The sequence below is a fragment of the Tachypleus tridentatus genome, chromosome 11 (genome assembly GCF_004210375.1).
Source record: "Tachypleus tridentatus isolate NWPU-2018 chromosome 11, ASM421037v1, whole genome shotgun sequence".
In the NCBI taxonomy this organism is placed as follows: Eukaryota; Metazoa; Arthropoda; class Merostomata; order Xiphosura; family Limulidae; genus Tachypleus; species Tachypleus tridentatus.
The window spans coordinates 26,062,324-26,076,568 of record NC_134835.1 but is presented as its reverse complement, the minus strand read 5'-3'; positions in this window follow the sequence as shown (position 1 = coordinate 26,076,568).

Sequence of the window (14,245 nt, the reverse complement as noted above, 5' to 3'; positions counted from 1 at the left end):
ACACTATGCAGCGCAGTACAGGGCGTGTCCTATCAAATACTCCTTACTGCACTTTCGACACTCAAGGCACCAAAGATCACGACCGCGAATGTCGCTTATGGACTTAACCTGTCCACAACATCCAGCAGTATCGGATTCAATGGACACTCTGGATTACAGTGACATATTTAATGCTACATTTCATTTGATAATAACTATTTAAAGGGCCCGGCACGGCCAAGCGCGTTAAGGCGTGCGACTCGTAATCTGAGGGTTCCAAGTCCGAATCCCAGTCGTACCAAACATGCTTGCCCTTTCAGCCGTGGAGGCGTTATAATGTGACGGTCAATCCCACTATTCGTTGGTAAAAGAGTAGCCCAAAGGTTGGCGGTGGGTGGTGATGACTAGCTGCCTTCCCTCTAGTCTTACACTGCTAAATTAGGGACGGCTTGCACAGATAGCCCTCGAGTAGCTTTGTGCGAAATTCAAAAACAAAAAACAAAACAAAATAACTATTTAATTCGACATGTGGTTAGTTTTGAGTAAGAAGACCTATACAACATACTTGCATGTTCCTTTATCTCTCTTTCCTTAAACAAACAAGCTACATTGTACGTAATTGTCTAAGACATTCACACCAACAAAGATGTATCCCATATTTTCTCCTTGAGCTTCGTGAGCCATTTTACACGTTATTTCGATTCCAACTGACTTATGTAGCAGTTGCTAACCTCTGTAAACTGTACACAGTAATGCACGTGAGACTCGCATGGCGTAGTCTTTGTTTTGAGCATGCGTGCCTACGTGAAACTCTCAGACGAAAACGAAATCAGGCATTTGGTTTTCGGCATAAGATACAATTATAAGTTAAGCGTGTTTACCGATAGCTGATCCAGCTAGAACTGGATGTCAGATTCGCAATGGGATAGCTGCTACCAAACTTTTAAATTTTAAGAACATTTTATATCAGGATAATAAAAGAAAATCATAAAATATTAACTTTTGCCATAAGAATTCATCATATACAGAAGTTAGTTATCAACTTCAGGATCTCTCTGGGCGTTCAGTATTCAGAAATTAATAATTAACAAAACATTATTTAGTCTTCAAATGTTATTCATGATAACAGCTTCTCGGATACATCAGAGCAAGCTACCTTCTTAAGTAACACGCCATCTGGTGATGATGATGTGTTCGTATAATCAAAACTACAAAATATACTATACTTCCATTTGTACTCATAAGAATTATAATCCACTGTTTTATCATATAAATAGCCCAGCATGGCCAGGAGGTTAGGACGCTCGATTCATGATCCGAGGGTTGCGGGTTGGAATCCCTGTCACACCAAACATGCTCGCCCTTTGAACTGTAGGGGAGTTATTATGTGCGGTCAATCCCACTATTATATGGTAAAAGAGTAGCCAAAGAGTTGGCGGTGGGTGGTGATGACCAGCTGGCTGCCCCTCTCCCTAGTCTTACACTGCTAAATTAGGGACGGTAAGCACAGATAGCCTTCGTGTAGCTTTGGGCGAAATTCAAAACAAACCAGACCAAATCATATAACTATATATATGTTGAGCATTTCAACCAATACTGTTAATGAAACTAATATTGCAGAAATATGAGAATGCACCTGTCTCACTTACGTAATACAAATATTCAGATAGTTTCAGGTACTGGCATAGATTTAATATTCTATTAAATACGGAGAAATAAAAAGACAACAATTCTTAACTAATAATTTGTTTTTTCTCGTTCAACTTTAACTGAATAAATTTTCATTTTTAAATTATTTTTTCCTTTTCTCATGTTCTTCGAACAAATTTTTTTCTTGGCACCTCTGTCACTCTAAGAACCATGGGAATCCACAGGAAGGGTCACTCTAAGAATCATGGGAATCCACAGGAAGGGTCACTCTAAGAACCATGGGAATCCACAGAAAGGGGAATTTGTCCCCTGTTACATTTCACAAGAATTGCACGAATTGTGACGTAAACTTAACATCGTAACTCAACTAAATATTTTAAGTAATTTTTACTAAAACCGTAAATTCGTGCTTGTCTTTAAGCTAACATAATACGTGCTATTTTAGTATGTTGATTTACACTCTAAAAACCTAAATCCCGATATACATGTTTTGCCCTCCCTTATGAATAGAGATTTCCAAGTTTCTATAATGTCATTATATGTTCTCTGTCAAAAAACAACAACAAAAAACTTTGAAAAGTAAGATAAGAATAATATTTTTCAGCCCTAACTAAGGTGCTCCCCGCTAGTACAGAGGTATGTCTACGGATTTACAACGCTAAAATTAGGGGTTCAATTCCCCTCGGTGGGCTCAGCGGATAGCCCGATGTGGCTTTGCTATAAGCAAACACAAACCCTAACTAAGGTTTGTTCTCGTTACTCCAGTATTCTCGTGCTGGCAACACGTGCGCAACAACTTAACCTTAAGCGCGGTTCCAAATGTCACACAGTCAGGTAAAACGACCTTCAGGTTTGAAGAACAATGAAAGATGTGACATCAACCAGGACTTGATTCTATGTCCATATCAAAGCGACGTCATTTCCGCTCGAGCATGTGCATAGTTAAGAAAGCCAAACCTAAAACGATCGTTACTAGAACACCACCGAGTTTTCATAAAATTATTTTGTTGTGCTTCGAATATTTAATAGGAAGTGCATGGTGGTAAATTAGATGTTCTAATACCTTGAAATGTTTAAAAAATTATTTTATGTGTGATGCAAATAAGAGCGAAATTTATTTTATCTTAAAATCATTAGGCCCAACATGGCCAGGTGGGTTAAGACACTCGACTCGTAATCCGAGGGTCACGGGTTCGAATCCCCGTCGCACCAAACATGCTCACCCTTTCAACCGTGGGGGCGTTATAAATCCACGGTCAATCCCACTATTCGTTGCTAAAAGAGTAGCCCAAGAGTTGGCGGTAGGTGGTGATGACTAACTGCCTTCCCTCTAGTCTTACACTGCTAAATTAGGGACGGCTAGCGCAGATAGCCCTCATGCAGCTTTGCTACATGAAATTCAAAAACAAAACAAAAAACTTAAAATCATTATAACACGAATATATTTTTGTATTTTAAAAATATATTTATCCAATTTTTCATAATTTCTTGATTATGCCAAAGATTGGTCTGTAAACCAGTCCTCATTGTACTAAATGTCGAGAAGAGTTATGGTGGAAGGTCTTTGTAAAATCAAAAACTTTATTGCACTTTAACGTAGATGTGCTATACACATCTGTGATATAAGCGACATTTTGTCGAAGCCAGAAGTATAGAGTTGAGTTTCACTGTGTGGGTATTTGGGTATCGATGTTAAATACCCAGGAGGGTCAGGTACATCAGACCTCTTCCTCCCTCCCGAACGTTGATAGCGTCTGACGTAAGGATTTTTTTTTTTAAGCTTAGGACCTGAGCAAAAGTATAATATCGTACTCAGGCCCATTTCAGGGCACAGTCCATGCATGGACGCACAAGTTGTTGTTTTTTTTGTATTTTTCACAATAATGTTTGTTTTTTTTCGTAATTTTTCTCCTTGTTTTTCTCCATAGATAAATGCTACTACTACTAGTAGTAACAATAATAGTAATAAAAAATTAAAAATAATAAAAATAAAATAAAATAAAAATAATAAATAAATAAATTTAAAAAAAATTAATTGTCTAGTGCAAGGAGGCCAGCTTGAGTAACATTTGTTGAATACATGTTAAAAGGGAAGAGGTGCTTAGGACTATTTACATCATGTACGTGGTATCTGTCGAGATCACACATTAAGTTATTCTTATGGCAATTCTTATTGAAATATTTTAGAGAATTATGCAAGAGTCTTACAGATATTGTGTCTATGTTTGCATATTTGTGCATAAATGTGGATGAAATGCTTCGTGGTATTTTATATGCCGAAGTTAGAACTGAATTTTGTATTCGTTGAAGATTCTGTAAATGTGTGGGTGCTATGTTAATCCAGTGATGCATATTCTCTTACGGGTCTAATGTACGTTTGTAGATTTTGAGTATATTACCTGGAGAGGAAGTACAGAAAAGGTTTGGTTTAGTTTGTTTTGAATTTCGCGCAAAGCTACACGAGGGCTGTCTACGCTAGCCTAATTTAACAGTGTAAGACTAGAGGAAAGGCAGCTAGTCATCACCACTCACCGCCAACTCTTGGGCTGCTCTTTTACCAACGAATAGTAGGATTGACCGTCACATTATAACGCTCCCACGGCTGAAATGGGCGAGCACGTTTGGTGCGACAGGGATACGAACCCGCGACTCTCGGATTGCAAGTCGAGTGCTTTAACCACCTGGCCATGCCGTGCCCGTTCCGTCTGCAACAAATACAGTTTAAATAAATATTTATCATCATATTTTACACAGTTTTAATCGCCAGGAAAAGCAGGTATGCTCATTTTAGTTGCTTTATTATTAAACGGTTTTTAAAAAAGTTTTACAAAAGTCCTTATTGCTATAAGAGAAAAATAATGTTAATTGAGTTATGAACTATATATTGTAGCGTATGTGTACGAGTTCCATTTAACCAATTGACACTTCAAGTTTTCGATACCCATATTTAAATAACTGACCTAATTACGTCTCTCATTCAATATATTTGGTTTAACATACTAATAACAATTCGTTTTTTTTCCCTTCCTTTCCTTGACCAACTGATAATATTAGACTTTAATAGCAAAAATTGACAATAAAATCGGAGTCAACGTTTCGTACGTTGCATACTTGTTACGCGTCGAATATGTATTATGCCACAGTATACAGGTAAGCTTTAGTGTTCTAACCTCGACATGAGAGCTTGACGTTTATAAAACACACACACAAACAAACGATCCGACTTCACATCCATATTTAATTACATGTACGTATCCGGATTGAACTGTAACTAAAACCATAGTTGAAACGTGAAACTAACATTAAATTAATGTTTACGCTTACGATCTTAACAAAATACATTGCTGTACAAAATAATTATTAATACACATCTAGTAGTGGCGCCTTTCCATAAAATACGAGTATATTTGTTAAATTCAAAAGAAATATCTCACAGTACATGTGTTAATTTCAATTTGTTTGTGGGAGGAATATAGCCATTTACAATACATCGCAAACTGTTCTAACAATTACGAGTGGGACGCTTTTTAATTATACGGATCATCCTATTGTTAAACAAATAATAAGGAACCAGAGTAACAATACGAGGTCTGATCAAAAGGTTCTAAGACTTTCTTCTGTTGCAAGTGCCAGTACAGAGGCAGTGAGTTTCACTGAGGTGTGTACAAAGTTCAAATAGTGGTTTACCCAACGAACAAACCATTTCTCCAGACCTTATACGTGTGTTGTGTAAAACGTGTTCAAAGACAGACGTATCACTTGTCCCAGTCGTAACAAAAATGGACAGTAAAGAAGAGCAACATGTTTACATCAAGTTTTGTGTGAAAAATGGTAAAAAAGGAACAGAAATCATCTGAATGTTAATAACTGCTTTTGGTGATGACTGCTTAAGTAAAGATGACGTTTATCAGTGGATAAACCACTTCTAAGATGGCAGGATATTGGTCAAAGATGACCCACGTGCTGGACGACCGTCGATATCGTCCACTGATAAAACGGTTGCCAAGGTGAAAGAAGTGATAGACGATTAACTGTCCGTGAAATTTCTGATGAACTGGATATTTCACGTGGATCATGACAGGCGAGCTGTGGGAGAATGGTCACTGGTTTCTTCATCATGACAACGCGCCTTCACACACTACTGTGTCTGTTTAAGATTATTTCATGTGGATCATGTCAGGCGAGCTGTGGGAGAATGGTCACTGGTTTCTTCATCATGACAACACGTGTTCACACACTACTGTGTCTGTTTAAGATTATTTCATGTGGATCATGTCAGGCGAGCTGTGGGAGAATGGTCACTGGTTTCTTCATCATGACAACACGTGTTCACACACTACTGTGTCTGTTTAAGATTATTTCATGTGGATCATGTCAGGCGAGCTGTGGGAGAATGGTCACTGGTTTCTTCATCATGACAACACGTGTTCACACACTACTGTGTCTGTTTAAGATTATTTCATGTGGATCATGACAGGCGAGCTGTGGGAGAATGGTCACTGGTTTCTTCATCATGACAACACGTGTTCACACACTACTGTGTCTGTTTAAGATTATTTCATGTGGATCATGTCAGGCGAGCTGTGGGAGAATGGTCACTGGTTTCTTCATCATGACAACACGTGTTCACACACTACTGTGTCTGTTTAAGATTATTTCATGTGGATCATGACAGGCGAGCTGTGGGAGAATGGTCACTGGTTTCTTCATCATGACAACACGTGTTCACACACTACTGTGTCTGTTTAAGATTATTTCATGTGGATCATGTCAGGCGAGCTGTGGGAGAATGGTCACTGGTTTCTTCATCATGACAACACGTGTTCACACACTACTGTGTCTGTTTAAGATTATTTCACGTGGATCATGACAGGCGAGCTGTGGGAGAATGGTCACTGGTTTCTTCATCATGACAACACGTGTTCACACACTACTGTGTCTGTTTAAGATTATTTCATGTGGATCATGACAGGCGAGCTGTGGGAGAATGGTCACTGGTTTCTTCATCATGACAACACGTGTTCACACACTACTGTGTCTGTTTAAGATTATTTCATGTGGATCATGCGTCAGGCGAGCTGTGGGAGAATGGTCACTGGTTTCTTCATCATGACAACACGTGTTCACACACTACTGTGTCTGTTTAAGATTATTTCATGTGGATCATGTCAGGCGAGCTGTGGGAGAATGGTCACTGGTTTCTTCATCATGACAACACGTCTTCACACACTACTGTGTCTGTTTAAGATTATTTCATGTGGATCATGTCAGGCGAGCTGTGGGAGAATGGTCACTGGTTTCTTCATCATGACAACGCGTCTTCACACACTACTGTGTCTGTTTAAGATTATTTCATGTGGATCATGTCAGGCGAGCTGTGGGAGAATGGTCACTGGTTTCTTCATCATGACAACGCGTCTTCACACACTACTGTGTCTGTTTAAGATTATTTCATGTCGATCATGTCAGGCGAGCTGTGGGAGAATGGTCACTGGTTTCTTCATCATGACAACACGTCTTCACACACTACTGTGTCTGTTTAAGATTATTTCATGTGGATCATGTCAGGCGAGCTGTGGGAGAATGGTCACTGGTTTCTTCATCATGACAACACGTGTTCACACACTACTGTGTCTGTTTAAGATTATTTCATGTGGATCATGTCAGGCGAGCTGTGGGAGAATGGTCACTGGTTTCTTCATCATGACAACGCGTCTTCACACACTACTGTGTCTGTTCAAGATTATTTTGGCAGAAAAAAAAAACATTCTTGTGATACCCCCCCCCTTACCGATCTTACCCCGTGTGATTTTTTTCTGTTCCAAAAAATCAAAATTAAGTTGAAAGGGAAGAGATTTGATGCCATTCCAACCATCCATAACAATATGAAAGCAGAACTTAGTCACATAACAACTGAAGACTTCCAGCATTGCTTCCGAAAACAGGAGGAATGTTGGAACAAGTGTGTATCAGCTGGGGGAGATTACTTTGAAGGGGGTAGCATATAATACTGATGTATGTACATTATTCTTCGGAATAACAGTGAAGTCATAGACCTTTTTAATCACACCTCGTACACTAGACTTCTCAGAGAACACAGATCACAAATAAGTCCATTCACGACCACGAAGGATGTTTATTACACGATTGACTTCGTTACTTCTTCTAATTCTTGAAGTAACAGGATGTTGGGGTTACTTTACTCGGGTTCTTATACCCCCAGATTAAATCTTACCTCAACAAACTACTCAGCTCTTTCTAATTCCAGACTAAATCCCTACTGTCTTCGACTCATCACTTTGCATCAGTAATTATTTTAGAATTAACAACATCTTACAACATCACTTTTACGTTCGATGGTAGTATATAAACGAACAGTAGTACCTGTAACGCCACCTACATAGACAAGACGTTTCATCATTTACCAATAGGATCCTTAAACACATGAGAGTTTCTAACAGAACTGGACTCTACTTAACTCTTCTGTATATGCTCACAAAGTTCTAACTTATGGACGTAATAATCACTAGTTGTTAGTAAAAGAAAGTCTACATGTTATGAACGAATATCCAAGAATCAATTGAAACTCGTTCCCTCTGGCTCTATTTAAGTAGCTCTTTTTGTTGTATATATTATGATTTCCTAACATTATTTATTGCATTTTTTATTAGTATTTATATTTCAAGTTGTTTAATATGTTATTTTATACACGTGATAAAAATGGAACGTTTAATTCCGAAGGGTTCATTAAAGATGTTTATAATTATTGTAATGGTAAAAACATTAAAGATGTTTATTATTATTGTAATGGTGAAAACATTAACGATGTTTATAATTGTTGTAATGGTAAAAACATTAACGATGTTTATAATTATTGTAGTGGTAAAAACATTAATAATGCTTATAATTGTTGTAATGCTAAAAACATTAACATTGTTTATAATTATTGTAGTAATAAAAACATTAATGATGTTTATAATTGTTGTAGTGGTAAAAACATTAATAATGTTTATAATTGTTGTAATGGTAAAAACATTAACATTGTTTATAATTGTTGTAGTGGTAAAAACATTAACATTGTTTATAATTATTGTAGTGGTAAAAACATTAACATTGTTTATAATTGTTGCAGTGGTAAAAACATTAGTAATGCTTATAATTGTTGTAATGCTAAAAACATTAACATTGTTTATAATTATTGTAGTGGTAAAAACATTAACGATGTTTATAATTGTTGCAGTGGTAAAAACATTAGTAATGCTTATAATTGTTGTAATGCTAAAAACATTAACATTGTTTATAATTATTGTAGTGGTAAAAACATTAATGATGTTTATAATTGTTGCAGTGGTAAAAACATTAACGATGTTTATAATTGTTGCAGTGGTAAAAACATTAGTAATGCTTATAATTGTTGTAATGCTAAAAACATTAACATTGTTTATAATTATTGTAGTGGTAAAAACATTAACGATGTTTATAATTGTTGCAGTGGTAAAAACATTAGTAATGCTTATAATTGTTGTAATGCTAAAAACATTAACATTGTTTATAATTATTGTAGTGGTAAAAACATTAATGATGTTTATAATTGTTGTAATGCTAAAAACATTAACATTGTTTATAATTGTTGTAGTGGTAAAAACATTAACGATGTTTATAATTGTTGCAGTGGTAAAAACATTAATAATGCTTATAATTGTTGTAATGTTAAAAACATTAACGATGTTTATAATTGTTGCAGTGGTAAAAACATTAATGATGTTTATAATTGTTGTAATGGTAAAAACATTAACGATGTTTATAATTGTTGCAGTGGTAAAAACATTAATAATGCTTATAATTGTTGTAATGCTAAAAACATTAACATTGTTTATAATTATTGTAGTGGTAAAAACATTAACGATGTTTATAATTGTTGCAGTGGTAAAAACATTAATAATGTTTATAATTGTTGTAATGCTAAAAACATTAACATTGTTTATAATTATTGTAGTGGTAAAAACATTAATGATGTTTATAATTATTGTAATGGTAAAAACATTAACATTGTTTATAATTGTTGTAGTAGTAAAAACATTAACGATGTTTATAATTATTGTAGTGGTAAAAACATTAATGATGTTTATAATTATTGTAATGGTAAAAACATTAACATTGTTTATAATTATTGTAGTGGTAAAAACATTAACGATGTTTATAATTGTTGCAGTGGTAAAAACATTAGTAATGCTTATAATTGTTGTAATGCTAAAAACATTAACATTGTTTATAATTATTGTAGTGGTAAAAACATTAACGATGTTTATAATTGTTGCAGTGGTAAAAACATTAACGATGTTTATAATTGTTGCAGTGGTAAAAACATTAATAATGCTTATAATTGTTGTAATGTTAAAAACATTAACGATGTTTATAATTGTTGCAGTGGTAAAAACATTAATAATGTTTATAATTGTTGTAATGCTAAAAACATTAACATTGTTTATAATTATTGTAGTGGTAAAAACATTAATGATGTTTATAATTATTGTAATGGTGAAAACATTAACATTGTTTATAATTGTTGTAGTGGTAAAAACATTAACATTGTTTATAATTATTGTAGTGGTAAAAACATTAATGATGTTTATAATTATTGTAGTGGTAAAAACATTAACGATGTTTATAATTGTTGCAGTGGTAAAAACATTAACGATGTTTATAATTGTTGCAGTGGTAAAAACATTAATAATGCTTATAATTGTTGTAATGTTAAAAACATCAACGATGTTTATAATTGTTGCAGTGGTAAAAACATTAATAATGTTTATAATTGTTGTAATGCTAAAAACATTAACATTGTTTATAATTATTGTAGTGGTAAAAACATTAATGATGTTTATAATTATTGTAATGGTAAAAATATTAATGATGTTTATAATTATTGTAGTGGTAAAAACATTAACGATGTTTATAATTGTTGTAGTGGTAAAAACATTAACGATGTTTATAATTGTTGCAGTGGTAAAAACATTAACGATGTTTATAATTGTTGTAATGCTAAAAACATTAACGATGTTTATAATTGTTGCAGTGGTAAAAACATTAATAATGCTTATAATTGTTGTAATGTTAAAAACATTAACGATGTTTATAATTGTTGCAGTGGTAAAAACATTAATAATGTTTATAATTGTTGTAATGCTAAAAACATTAACATTGTTTATAATTATTGTAGTGGTAAAAACATTAATGATGTTTATAATTATTGCAGTGGTAAAAACATTAACGATGTTTATAATTGTTGTAGTGGTAAAAACATTAACGATGTTTATAATTGTTGCAGTGGTAAAAACATTAGTAATGTTTATAATTGTTGTAGTGGTAAAAACATTAACGATGTTTATAATTGTTGCAGTGGTAAAAACATTAGTAATGTTTATAATTATTGTAGTGGTAAAAACATTAATGATGTTTATAATTATTGCAGTGGTAAAAACATTAACGATGTTTATAATTGTTGTAGTGGTAAAAACATTAACGATGTTTATAATTGTTGCAGTGGTAAAAACATTAGTAATGTTTATAATTATTGTAGTGGTAAAAACATTAATGATGTTTATAATTATTGTAGTGGTAAAAACATTAACGATGTTTATAATTGTGTAATGGTAAAAACATTAACGATGTTTATAATTGTTGTAGTGGTAAAAACATTAACGATGTTTATAATTGTTGTAGTGGTAAAAACATTAACGATGTTTATAATTGTTGTAGTGGTAAAAACATTAACGATGTTTATAATTGTTGTAGTGGTAAAAACATTAGTAATGTTTATAATTATTGTAGAGGTAAAAACATTAATGATGTTTATAATTATTGCAGTGGTAAAAACATTAACGATGTTTATAATTGTTGTAGTGGTAAAAACATTAATAATGTTTATAATTATTGTAATGGTAAAAACATTAACGATGTTTATAATTGTTGTAGTGGTAAAAACATTAACGATGTTTATAATTGTTGTAGTGGTAAAAACATTAACGATGTTTATAATTGTTGTAGTGGTAAAAACATTAACGATGTTTATAATTGTTGCAGTGGTAAAAACATTAGTAATGTTTATAATTGTTGTAGTGGTAAAAACATTAACGATGTTTATAATTGTTGCAGTGGTAAAAACATTAGTAATGTTTATAATTATTGTAGTGGTAAAAACATTAATGATGTTTATAATTATTGCAGTGGTAAAAACATTAACGATGTTTATAATTGTTGTAGTGGTAAAAACATTAACGATGTTTATAATTGTTGCAGTGGTAAAAACATTAGTAATGCTTATAATTGTTGTAATGGTAAAAACATTAACATTGTTTATAATTATTGTAGTGGTAAAAATATTAATGATGTTTATAATTATTGTAGTGGTAAAAACATTAACGATGTTTATAATTGTTGTAGTGGTAAAAACATTAACGATGTTTATAATTGTTGTAGTGGTAAAAACATTAACGATGTTTATAATTATTGTAGTGGTAAAAACATTAACGATGTTTATAATTGTTGTAGTGGTAAAAACATTAACGATGTTTATAATTGTTGTAGTGGTAAAAACATTAACATTGTTTGTAATTATTGTAGTGGTAAAAACATTAATAATGCTTATAATTGTTGTAATGGTAAAAACATTAACATTGTTTGTAATTATTGTAGTGGTAAAAACATTAATAATGTTTATAATTGTTGTAATGGTAAAAACATTAACATTGTTTACAATTATTGTAGTGGTAAAAATATTAATAATGTTTATAATTATTGTAATGGTAAAAACATTAATAATGTTTATAATTGTTATAATGGTAAAAACATTAACATTGTTTATAATTATTGTAGTGGTAAAAACATTAATAATGCTTATAATTGTTGTAATGGTAAAAACATTAACATTGTTTGTAATTATTGTAGTGGTAAAAACATTAATAATGTTTATAATTGTTGTAATGGTAAAACATTAACATTGTTTATAATTATTGTAGTGGTAAAAACATTAATAATGCTTATAATTGTTGTAATGGTAAAAAACATTAACATTGTTTGTAATTATTGTAGTGGTAAAACATTAATAATGTTTATAATTGTTGTAATGGTAAAAACATTAACATTGTTTATAATTATTGTAGTGGTAAAAACATTAACAATGCTTATAATTGTTGTAATGGTAAAAACATTAACATTGTTTGTAATTATTGTAGTGGTAAAAACATTAATGATGTTTATAATTGTTGTAATGCTAAAAACATTAACATTGTTTATAATTATTGTAGTGGTAAAAACATTAATAATGCTTATAATTGTTGTAATGGTAAAAACATTAACATTGTTTGTAATTATTGTAGTGGTAAAAACATTAATAATGTTTATAATTGTTGTAATGGTAAAAACATTAACATTGTTTACAATTATTGTAGTGGTAAAAATATTAATAATGTTTATAATTGTTGTAATGGTAAAAACATTAATAATGTCTATAATTGTTATAATGGTAAAAACATTAACATTGTTTACAATTATTGTAGTGGTAAAAATATTAATAATGTTTATAATTGTTGTAATGGTAAAAATATTAATAATGTTTATAATTGTTATAATGGTAAAAACATTAACATTGTTTACAATTATTGTAGTGGTAAAAATATTAATAATGTTTATAATTGTTGTAATGGTAAAAACATTAATAATGTTTATAATTGTTATAATGGTAAAAACATTAACATTGTTTATAATTATTGTTGTGGTAAAAACATTAATGATGTTTATAATTGTTGTAGTGGTAAAAACATTAACGATGTTTATAATTGTTGCAGTGGTAAAAACATTAGTAATGCTTATAATTGTTGTAATGCTAAAAACATTAACATTGTTTATAATTATTGTAGTGGTAAAAACATTAATGATGTTTATAATTGTTGTAGTGGTAAAAACATTAACGATGTTTATAATTGTTGCAGTGGTAAAAACATTAATAATGCTTATAATTGTTGTAGTGTTAAAAACATTAACGATGTTTATAATTGTTGCAGTGGTAAAAACATTAATGATGTTTATAATTGTTGTAATGGTAAAAACATTACGATGTTTATAATTGTTGCAGTGGTAAAAACATTTATAAAGCTTATAATTGTTGTAATGCTAAAAACATTAACATTGTTTATAATTATTGTAGTGGTAAAAACATTAATGATGTTTATAATTGTTGCAGTGGTAAAAACATTAATGATGTTTATAATTGTTGTAATGGTAAAAACATTAACGATGTTTATAATTGTTGCAGTGGTAAAAACATTAATAATGCTTATAATTGTTGTAATGTTAAAAACATTAACATTGTTTATAATTATTGTAGTGGTAAAAACATTAACATTGTTTATAATTGTTGTAGTGGTAAAAACATTAACATTGTTTATAATTATTGTAGTGGTAAAAACATTAATGATGTTTATAATTATTGTAGTGGTAAAAACATTAACGATGTTTATAATTGTTGCAGTGGTAAAAACATTAACGATGTTTATAATTGTTGCAGTGGTAAAAACATTAATAATGCTTATAATTGTTGTAATGCTAAAAACATTAA